The 10304-nt window shown below is 36.5% G+C and overlaps 1 pseudogene; it reads left to right on the forward strand.

Moving 5' to 3' along the window:
* The first annotated feature begins 2530 nt into the window (after nt 1-2530).
* Nucleotides 2531-3035, forward strand: LOC141519935 (small ribosomal subunit protein uS11-like; annotated as a pseudogene).
* Nucleotides 3036-10304: the final 7269 nt, after the last annotated feature.

The following is a 10304-nucleotide window of genomic DNA, read 5'->3' on the forward strand; positions in this document are numbered from 1 at the left end:
TAAGAAGCCTACATTCTACTAAGAAGACACAGAATATCTTGGTAGAGGGTGGGTTGAGGAGAGAGGGAGGAGAAAGGGAATGGCCAAAGAGGGATTCTTTGGCATGGACATCAGTTCAAATCATGAATTGGAGCCATGGGACAGTAAATTGTCTCACCCTTCCAGTAGAAATATAGCATGGATTTTATAGACTAGTGAGTCTGACTTTAATTCCAAGCAAAGTCCTAGAAAAGATTATTTTTCAAATGGTGTCTAATATGATATTTTTAAGATGGAATTAATATTTCCTGATCTATATATTACTGATCAGAAGTTAATCTCTTAACCTTAACTAAGGGTTATAAAATCTCAGTCTGCTATGTAAGGCCTGTCTCCTACAATCACCTGTGTCAATACTATCTGGTTATCTCAGTGTTAGTACCTGATCAACAAACTTTAAGATAAGAGACATTCTGGATAAGCAGAAAGAAAATTCCATTGTTTACTTATAAACATTTATCCCTCAGCATAAGTGGAATTCTTGTCCATATGAATTTTAAGCAAATATTATAAGATTTAAGAGAATTATATTATAAAACCATGTCATCTATGTGAAATCTCATTGATTGGCCACCAAAAGTTTTATAATTCTATTGATCAATTTGAGTAAAATGAATCCAAATTGTTGTGTCAGTGTTGGTGTTCCCTAGAATGCCATCCATCTATGTATTTTGGTAAGATCATAGAGAATCAACTTCATTTATAATAAAAAATTGTTTTTCATTTTAGCTTAAGGAAAATTATGGTTAACAATGGTTAGCAAGCATTTTTTAGTAGGAATGCCTTGAAAAAAAGTCATTAATACCATCTGCTTTGTTGTTGTACCCTAAGGACCACAGAACTTTTCCATCTGACTTACACCTAAAATCATCCATATGTGTTGACTCCTTTAATTAGAATGAAGAGTTCCCTGAGAATAGAGTCTGTCTTACTTTTCTATTTGTATCTCCCAGAATTAACACAGTATGATGTACATAGTAGGGGCAGCACAGTAGGTAGCACAATAGATAGAACTCTAGTCTGGGAATCAGAAAACTTAGAAGTAAAATTTGACCTCAGATATTTGCTAGCTGTGTGACCCTGGACAAGTCACTTAATCTGCCTGCATAAAACTGGAAAAAGAAATGGCAAACACTCCAATATCTTTGCCAGGAAAACCTTATTGATAATTGGTCCATGGGGTCATGAAAAGTTGGGCACAACTGAACAATCAACACATACCTAGTAAGTGCTTGCTTAATAAGTGCTTTATTAATTCACTCAACATCTACAAAAATAGTGATCACAAAGTGCAAGCTTAGCTTTATCCAGAATAACTCATTCCAGGCTCACATTATTTCCTTTGTAGACAAGATTATTAAACTAACAGATCAGAGAAATGTAGATACTATTTTTACCTTAGATTTTAGCTAAGCATTTTATACTATTCTTTTGAAAAAGACAATGTTATAGGTTAGGCGGCAGTACAATTAGATAGCTTTGGAACATATTAAGTGACCAGACTTGAAAAGTGGCCATTAATGATTTGATGTTTATTTGAAGAGGAGGCCTCCAATGAAATGTTCCAGGGATCTGGGTTTGTTCCTGTGCTAAAGTTTTAGCAATGCCCTGGATAAAAACATAAATTCTCTGCTTTTCAGATTTACTACTGACATAGATCTGGGAAGGATCTAAAAAGATTCCAACAGACTATAATACTAGATGTAATTTAGCAAAATGAAAGTTAATAGGGATAAAGGAAAATACATTTGGATTCAAATAATTAACATTACAAGTATAAGATTTAGTGAAAGCAACTATATTTTCCTTGACAAAGATCTGGAAATGGGGTAGCTAAGTAGTGCAGCCTTGGAGTCAGGAGGACCTGAGTTCAAATCCAGTCTTGTTCACTTTATACTTACTAGCTGTGAGACCTTGGGTGTAAGGGGTTAATAGACAGAGTATCTGGCCATGAGGAGTTCATCCTGAGAGTCATTGAGACCAGGGACAACTGGAATGTCCACACCAGAGTTCTCTGAACTCAGGAAGGAGCTCTGGCCCTTTGTTCTGCCTTTCATCCTTATCTTGTTGAATATTCTCAGGAAGGAGCTTTTGTCCTTATCTCTCTGCCTTTCATGTTGTTAAAGATTCCACATATTCCAGGATACACACCTTTTGTGGCATGCCCTGTTACACTTTCACAGTGCTGATACAGGGGGACTAGGCTTATATATATAATATATATATATATATATATATATATATATTATATATATCCTTACTCAACTATGTGAGTCAGAGATGTAGCATTTACCTGCAATAAACTCCTTGCTTATCTCTCACTGGCCGAGTTTCATTATTGAATGTGCAGGTCATGTCCAGCAGCTCCCCGAAGAGCTGTGGAAATTCAGGCTGAGGCCCAGCTGCCTAGAGTGGGACACAACATTTGGGTAAGTCACTTAACATATTGCCTTGTCAAAAAACCCAATTGAAAATCTGCAGTATCCTTTCCGGTGTTGGCGGCCCAAGCGGAGGAGCAGAAATGGCACCTCGCAAGGGGAAGGAAAAGAAGGAAGAGCAGGTCATCAGCCTTGGACCTCAAGGTTGCAGAGGGAGTAAATGTGTTTGGTGTCTGCCATATCTTTGCTTCCTTCAATGACACCTTTGTTCATGTGACTGATCTCTCTGGCAAAGAAACCATCTGCAGAGTAACTGGTGGAATGAAGGTCAAGGCTGACAGAGATGAATCTTCTCCCTATGCTGCTATGTTGGCTGCTCAAGATGTTGCCCAGAGATGTAAAGAATTAGGTATCACTGCCCTTCACATCAAACTTCAGGCAACGGGGGAAACAGGACTAAGACACCTGGCCCTGGTGCACAGTCAGCCCTGAGAGCTCTGGCACGTTCTGGGATGAAATTGGGTGGATTGAGGATGTCACTCCAATTCCTTCTGATAGCACTCGCAGAAAGGGTGGTTGCCGAGGTCGCCATCTGTGAATGTCGTTGCTGTTTTATTTTTTTTTTTTGACAATAAAAGCATCACAATGGTCTGTTTGTCTGGTGTTCTCCAGTGACATAGTTTGCTTGATGCTGTCTGGTGTGTGAACCCTTTTTTGTCCCTCAAGGATTCTGTTTTGTAGCTTAGGAGCCAAAGAGACTTAGCAATGGTATCATTAATATAAGTTCAAAAAAGGAACTGATCAGTCAGTATTGCTTGACTGAAATCAGTACTTCAGTACTACTTTATGCCTGTTAGTTTGTTAATACCTAAATTATATTCTACATGGCTGACTATTGTAATTTTAATGTTGCCCAATGTTTTTATGCTTCTCATATACTTAAAATACACTGTATTTTATACCCCATGAAATCAGCATAGGCTCTATAAAGATGTATTGTCACTGTGGAAAAAAAAAAAGAAAGAAAGAAAATCTGCAGTATGCTCAATATAAGGCAATAATGTCTACAATAATCAAAATGCCCTAAAATGACCTGGACTGAACTGGGAAGAATAGCTTTCAAGAATAAGGAGGTAATAGTAAGTAATCTCTCTCTACTGTACTCTAGTCAGATCCCATCTTGAGTATTTGGACATTTAGTCATGAGAATATGTGGATTCATCTTTGCTGCTAAATAGATGGGTGTCACTAAACAGCTCTCTTCACCTTTCTGAGACTCAATTCTCTCCTGTAAAACAAGAGGGTTGGATGAAATTGTCTCTAACGTCCTTTCCAGCTCTTAACATTTCATGATCTATATTTAAAAGGCAGCTATATAACTTTTTTATAATCACACATCACATACTGGGAAGATGAGATTAAAACTCAAAATTAAAAAAATTTTTTTTAAAAATTTAAAAAAATAAAAAAACTCAAAATTAGTTAACAATACAGAATGGTAATGAACTATCATGGAAAAGTAGTGAGCTTCTCATCACTAGAATCAGTCAAGCAGAGATTTCATTAGCAATTGTCAGCTATGTTACTAAGGAAATGCTTGCCTGGAAATGAGATCGCACCAAATGACTTTTAAAGTCCTATTCAATTTTAAGATTCTAGGTATCAAGTGGCATGATATCAGGTAAATAGAATAGCAGTTCAGAAAAGGGAGCGATCAATAGGGATTAAAATAATCAGGGCAAGGGGTGGCTAGGTGGCACAGTGGATAGAGCACCAGCCCTGGAGTCAGGAGTACCTGAGTTCAATTCCAGCCTCAGACACTTAATAATTACCTAGCTGTGTGGCCTTGGGCAAGCCACTTAACCCCATTGCCTTGTAAAAAACTAAAATAAAATAATAATAATCAGGGAAAGCTTTGGGAAAGAGGTGGCACTGAAACTGGGACTGTAGAAATAGGGAGGATTTAAAAGATTCAGGGTTGGGGGAAGAAAAAAGTGATATACTCAAAATTATCATTTTATTCAATAAATGTGATCATAAAAAATGAGAATGTACATTTTTTCTTTTCTTCAAATTACTTCACATTTAAATTGCATTATTGTATAGGAGTTAAGTAATGGATCAAGACTAATAGATCAAGAGAGTTACTACACCCTGCCTCCTGATCAGACCTGTTTAGACAAAAGCTAAATGGCAGTGTCTTTGTTGATTATCCTCTATAGGGTGGCTAAGTAAACCTTTAATTAATGGCTGAAGGATCTAACAGTCTTTAATTTCATTCCAACACTTACCCTGAACCAACAGGAGACTGGCCTGAGCATATGCTATAAGCCTTTTGAGAAGAAAAATATTGAGATAGTTTCCATGAAATAGCTATGTGACAAACACAATTCAGACATCACAGGCAAGGTGGTGCTATCAGCAGCAACTTAATCATCTGGATGAATGAAGGATAGAAAGCTAATCCAAAATTTAATTGTTTTGGGGGGTTCTCAAGCAGTATGTACACTCCCTCAAACAGATTAAGTTACCACCCATTTGTGCCATCCCTTCCTGGATAATTCTTATTCATGTCTTTCTATAAATTTTCCAAAGAGGAGAAACTCACCTTGCTAGAGATTTTTCTAAAGTCTGTTTAATATTCAAGCAACCTCCATATATTAAATAACAACTAAGTAACAAGGATCAACAAATCAAAGAAAAATATATTTGGCTCAGAAAAATTTACATTATTCTGGATAATACAACATGTACATAGAAAAAAACAAAGAGAAATATTTACATGATTTCAAAAGGAAAAGAGTTCTAATAACCTGGGAGATGAAGAAAGGCCTTGTACAGGAGGTGGTGCTTGATCTAATCTCTGAAGGCAATTAGGGATTTTAAATGGCAAAGACATGGAAGCAGGAGACAGAATATACAGACAACATGGATGCAGAAACATGGTTTGTTTTTTTTTTAAAAAAAGAAACACTTTTTAGTTTAACTGAAAATAATGAGAAACTATTTTTCTTTCATCTAAAAAATCCTAGAAGAAAGGTTAAAATGCTTAAAAATGGATTAAGGGCAAAAAAAGCAAACTTTGAATCAAAGCTTTCTCTCAGATTATGACATTACCTTCCTCATCCCATGAAGTAATTGGTCTGTGATTGCTGAAAGAAGTAGCCTTCTTATTCAGAAAAGGTTAAGATTTTGATTGCTGGGAAGAGAACTCTTCAATCCTTAAATGCATGATCAGAGGAGTTGATTAGTACTAGCTAAAGATTAAGTGAATGGTTGCTAGTGACTTGTTCTGAAGTGTGAAGCCAAAATTGCATTCTAACATTCTTTGTTCAGAGTTTTCATAAATGTTACTTCAGATTGTCTTGGAGAAGAAAGATATTCAAGGGCATAGGGGTATTATGTCATTTTGTTCATTTCTCTCTCTGAACCAGAAATACATAACTTTAGAGAGTGACTGAATATGTAAATGAGAGCCAGAGTTTAAAAACTAGACTAAGACTAATATATTCTATCATTGAGGAGATAGGGAGTCACTGAAGATTTTGAAAGGGGAATGATATGGTGAGACCTGTGTTTTAATAATTTGGGAGTAATTTAATAATTTAGTATTTGGGTAATTGTATGGTAGAGGAGATAGTGTTGCCAGGGAAGAGGTTATAGCAATAGTTTAGGAAAGAAGCCCTCAAGGCTATTGTTATCAATTACTTAATTCCTCCTACTTACAGGGCAGCTAGGTGGTGCAGTGGATAGAGCGCTGGCCCTGGAGTCAGGAGTACCTGGGTTCAAATCCAAGCTCAGACACTTAATAATTACCTAGCTGTGTGGCCTTGGGCAAGCCACTAACTCCATTTGTCTTGCAAAAAAGCTAAAAAATAAAATCAATTACTTAGTGTTTTATTATTATCTTATCAATTACTTAGTATTTTGTCAGTTGCTGTTATTAATTATTTTGAATCATTATTAGTCAAGGTTTTCAATTACTTTGTTCTGTTGGTAATTATTTTGTACTGTTATTAGTTACTGTTATCTATTACTCAGTACTTTTATCAGTCACTGTTATCAATTATTTTGTATTTTGCTATCAATTTTTTTGTTCTGTTAGTAATTATTTTGTACTCTTATCAGTTATTGTTATCAATTACTTTGATCCAGGACCAGCCCACCTTCTTTTTTAGTTAGTCTTACAAGTTTCTGGTATCTTTTATAACACTTTACCTTTAAGTCACTGCTTATAAGTCTATCACCAACTGCTGTATCCCTCTTTTCATAACCCTGTGGGTCTCCTTCTCCTGACATATTATCAATATATGATTTCCAGCTGTTATAAATAGGTAAGGCAATTAGGTAGTCCATGGATAGAGTGCTGATCCTAGAGTCAGAAAGACCTGAGTTCAATTCCCAACCTCAGATACTAACTAGTTAGGGAAACTAAAATGGGGATAATAATAATACTACCAACCTCTCAGAGTTATTATGAGGATAAAACAAAATATTTGTAAAGCACTTAGCAGTCAATAATAGTCAGTCAGTCATAACCACTTTCTCAATTACATAGTGCTATATAAAAGCTAATATTATTATATATTCAGTCTTATACAAATTGTTCCCTTGGTAGTTTAGATTCAGGATGGAACGAAATGAACCACTCATGGAGCAAATAGCAATTAAGAAAAGGAGATTTATCAGGGAAGTCTGGAAGGATTTGCATGAACAGATGCTGAGTGAGATGAGCAGAACCAGAAAAACTTTGTACACCCTAACAGCAACATGGGTGATGATCAACCTTGATGGACTTGCTCATTCCATCAGTGCAACAACCAGGGACAATTTGGGTCTGTCTGCAATGGAGAATACCATCTGTATCCAGAGAAAGAATTATGGACTTTGGGGTGTCTAGGTGGCGCAGTGGATAAAGCACTGGCCCTGGAGTCAGGAGCACCTGGGTTCAAATCCAGTCTCAGACACTTAATAATTACCTAGCTGTGTGGCCTTGGGCAAGCTGCTTAACCCCGTTTGCCTTGCAAAAACCTAAAAAAAAAAAAAAAAAAAAAAAGAATCATGGACTTTGAACAAAGACCAAAGACTATTACCTTCAATTTAGAAAAAAAATTATCTTATTATGTAATTTTGCTATCTCTTATACTTTATTTTTCTTCCTTAAGGATATGATTTCTCTGTCATCACATTCAACTGAGATCAATGTATACCATGGAATCAATGTAAAGACTAACAGAATGCCTTCTGTGGGGGGTGGGGGGAGGGAAGCAAGAATGGGGGGAAATTGTAAAACTCAAAATAAATAAAAATCTAAAAAAAAAAGAAACATTCAAAAAAAATAAAAGGAGATTTACTTAGCCAAAAGATAAGAGGAGATCATCCAACCAGGATACCATATTGATCCAATTGAGCTCAGCTTTCCTACCTTCCTACCTCTGTGTTGCCCATCAGGGTGTGGGGATCAAGCATCAGGAGCTCCTTATTACTTCTAATACTCAGGCAACCAGGAAGCCATGGCAACAGTCTGAGCCTTCATCCTCAGAGTCAACTGAATCTTAAGGATAGTTTCAATACTTTGTAAAGAAACCTGCATGGGATAGAGCCTTTTAAGATTGTTCCCACCACAGTATAGTTTAATACAGTCACAACTGCATCAAAGAAAGAACATTGCTTTTTTAAAAAAAAAAATTTGTAGCAACAAATCACTTGAGATCATTGAAATCACTTAACAATTTCCCATGAAAGAAATTTTGATGGAAATCTTTCCAGAGTGTATTATCACATATTTCTCATCTCAGTAGACATAGGCTTCGAAGGTTAAGTTAACCTTTTTCTTGGTTGATTGTAAGTCATTATTCCAAATATCAACTATTGCTCAATATAATATGGCTATGTCCTTCAAGACCTACTAAAGGGTGGAGTACTTTTATACTAAATGACTCCTCAGTCTAATTTGTATTTGGTATTTTTTTCCCTCTCTTCCATCTTGTCAGTCTCCATACTTCTCTGTCAGTCTCCCTGAGGTCAGAGAGCTTCTGGGAGCTCCAATTATCACTTCATGCCTAGGTAGCTTATCATCTCTGACTTTCTGGTCAAGTTGGGGGTTTTCTTTTCCCCTCATTATTCTTAGCCTTTTCTGTACCTTTGTTTTTGCCATTTTCCCCATATATCATCTCATTTGAGTGCCTCTAGGGTTTGACTTCACTAACCAATAAGAATGCATTTTAACCTTCTGTTTGGCACTGGCAAATATCAAACTTATTGGTATTTATCATTTCTTCATTTCCCAGCTATTTCTACTTCTTGATAGGTAAGTGATTCCAAACATTTGAGGTTGCCAGGGTATCTGGTAAACATATAACAGAGACTTTAAATATTGTTTCCTCCAAAATTTAAATTTAACTTTTTTCTTCCTATCCTTAAGTAGAAATTGGAAGATTAGTGTTATCTTACTTCTGGTGCCTAATAGAGGGTGTGCTTAGGAGGCCATGCAAACTGACTTTATGTTTTACTTCTAAATGACTTGCAAATAAAATTGCAAACTTCTTCCCCTACTAGTACTTAGTAATTGTGTTCCAAGACTGTAAAATGCTAATACTTTTAAGAACTATCCTCTTGGCAAACTCTGGACACTTTAAATCCTTTTGAGGATAACCCTATGCTTTACACTCTTTAATGCATCCATTCATTATCATATTTTATAACGCTCTGTTAATTCCCCAGACTCCACAAGGGCAGGAACTCTGCTTTATTTAAATGTTGAATCTCCCAGGGACCTAGTGCTCTGCATTACATAATGGGGGTTTAATAAGTATTTACTAAATTGAACTGAAAACATTCCTCAGCTTTAAATGCTCTCAAGAAGATGTGCCATGATCATGTTATTCTAAAAGCTCATTTGTTCCTTGGTAGTCGGGTGGTCATTGATAAAAGATAAATGTTAGTGCATTTTTTTTTTTGCCTTTGAAGCAGCTTGAAATATTAGCCTCTTTTGCCATCATCCTAAGAGCTCTATAAAAAAGTGAGTCATTGTAAATTGAAGTGGGAAGAATAATGAAATCCTTTTCCCACCCCACTCCCCTTCAGAAATTCTAGCCCATCGTAGTTCTCCCCCTTCCTTCAGCATGCCCTTTTCACCTGAGTCTACGTCTGGAATGCCTTTCCACCTCTCACTTCACTCATCTCATTTGACCCTGTCCATTTTTCTAGATCCAGAGATCTAGATCTCTGGCATCTGACTTTTTAGTCAGGTTAGGGGTTTTCTTTTCCCTCACTATTCTTATTAGCCTTTTCTGTACCTTTCTTTTTTGTCATTTTCCCAAATATCATTTCATTTGGGTGCCTCTAGGGTTTGTTTTCCATGAAGCCTTTCCTGCTTCCTCCAGTTGGTGGCAATCACGTCATCATTCATAATTGTATGTTGGGATCACTCTTAAGAAATTATATTCCATTTTGTATTGCTGCTATTTAATTTTAGACCCAATTGTCAATCTACCTGTCTAAGGTATATGTATTGATGAACCAGTTTTATAGATAGCCCATTTAACTGTATATCATAATATGGATAACAAGTGTTCTTCAATCACAGCTATGTCAGCTACACAGCACAGTGGATAGCACCCTGACTTGGAATCAGGAAGACCTGAGTTCAAATCCAGTCTCAGACACTTAATAGCTGTGTGACTAGTCACTTAGCCCTGTGTGCTTCATTTTCCTCATCTGGAGAAGGAAATGACAAACCATTCTAGTATTTCTACCAAGAAAACCCCAAATGGGGTCACAGGGAATCAGACATGACTGAAACAACTAAACAAATGGTTAAGCTGAACTCTTTGAGTGATTATGATCCTTTCCCAGGGAGTTCTACAATGTCCTAAGGGTTGATAC

The sequence above is a fragment of the Macrotis lagotis genome, chromosome 4, assembly GCF_037893015.1.
Source record: "Macrotis lagotis isolate mMagLag1 chromosome 4, bilby.v1.9.chrom.fasta, whole genome shotgun sequence".
NCBI lineage: Eukaryota > Metazoa > Chordata > Mammalia > Peramelemorphia > Peramelidae > Macrotis > Macrotis lagotis.